We start from the raw sequence: 1,374 nt of genomic DNA, 5'->3' as shown, positions 1-1,374 counted from the left end.
ACGAGCACGCGCAGTTGATAATTTGAAGCATTATGGGAAATGTATTTCTTTTAAGCGAGGTAGCAGTTTAGTCAACCTAAACAAATCTCGCTTGAAAACATAAGTATTAAGCTGTAAAAACAAAACAACAAACAAACAAAATAATTATGTGTATACCGTTTATTAGCAACTAGGTCTAAGTTTTTAAAAAATCGTCCTCGTGACCTCTGGTGTATACAGATACTCCAGACAGTGACCGCCGGCAGATGACGCCAAAACATACTAAATCGACGTCAATGTAAGTACCAATGTACCAATGACTGTAGAAAAGATTGTTTTTACAGTCATTGGTAAATACGCTTGTGCAAGCATAGAAATACAGGTAGCAAATATCTGTTATTTTTATGCATCATATATATATATATATATATCTATATATATATATATCTATATATATATATATATATATATATATATATAGATATAGATATATAGATATATATATGTATGCTCAGTGAATACCTCAGGTAGCAGAAACCCAAGAAGGAGGAGGGAGACGAGGAACCATCATGGAAGGACAGGCCCCTACACGGTATGTACCACCGGCAGATAGGGGAGGTGGCTGATATCCAGAAATCCTACCAGTGGATGGACAAAGCTGGACTGAAAGACAGCACAGAGGCACTAATCATGGCAGCACAGGAATAAGCTCTGAGCACGAGATCCATAGAGGCTGGGGTCAATCACACCAGGCAAGACCCCAGGTGCAGGCTGTGTAAAGATGCCCCTGAGACAATCCAGCTCATAACAGCAGGGTGGAAGATGCTAGCAGGCAAGGCATACATGGAACGCCATAACAAAGTGGCCGGCATAGTGTACAGGAACATCTGTGCCGAGTATAACCTGGAGTAATTAGTTAGATTACTCGTTATTCCCATCACTGTATATATATATATATATATTTACATATATGAGGCATAATATATAATAATAACATTATGATATCATCAAATCAAATCTCATGAGGCATTAAAAAAATATTTGCAAAAGGCTTAAAGACAACTGGAGTATATTGGACTAACCAATACAGGACTAAAGTTGTCTTTAAAAGTCTCTGTAGTATAATTAAAGGATACTGAGGGTAGTGCTGTGCAGAAAGAATAAAAGCCTAAACTAGCTTATTTATGTAATTCATTGACTGCTTGACTGGATATCACTATTTTCCATTATTATTAGTATGTATAAAAGTTCTGTATAAAGTTCAGTTTGCATTTTTGTTTGCATTTATGAAAAGGCAGCACGATGGTTAGCAGTGTTGCCTCACAGCAAGAAGGTCCTGAGCCGGGGTCTTTCTGTGCGGACTTTGCATGTTCCCGTGTTTGCGTGGGTTCTCCC

This window comes from Maylandia zebra, linkage group LG17 (genome assembly GCF_041146795.1).
Source record: "Maylandia zebra isolate NMK-2024a linkage group LG17, Mzebra_GT3a, whole genome shotgun sequence".
Classification (NCBI taxonomy): domain Eukaryota; kingdom Metazoa; phylum Chordata; class Actinopteri; order Cichliformes; family Cichlidae; genus Maylandia; species Maylandia zebra.
The sequence above is the reverse complement of the archived record's forward strand: the minus strand, read 5'-3'. Positions refer to the sequence as shown.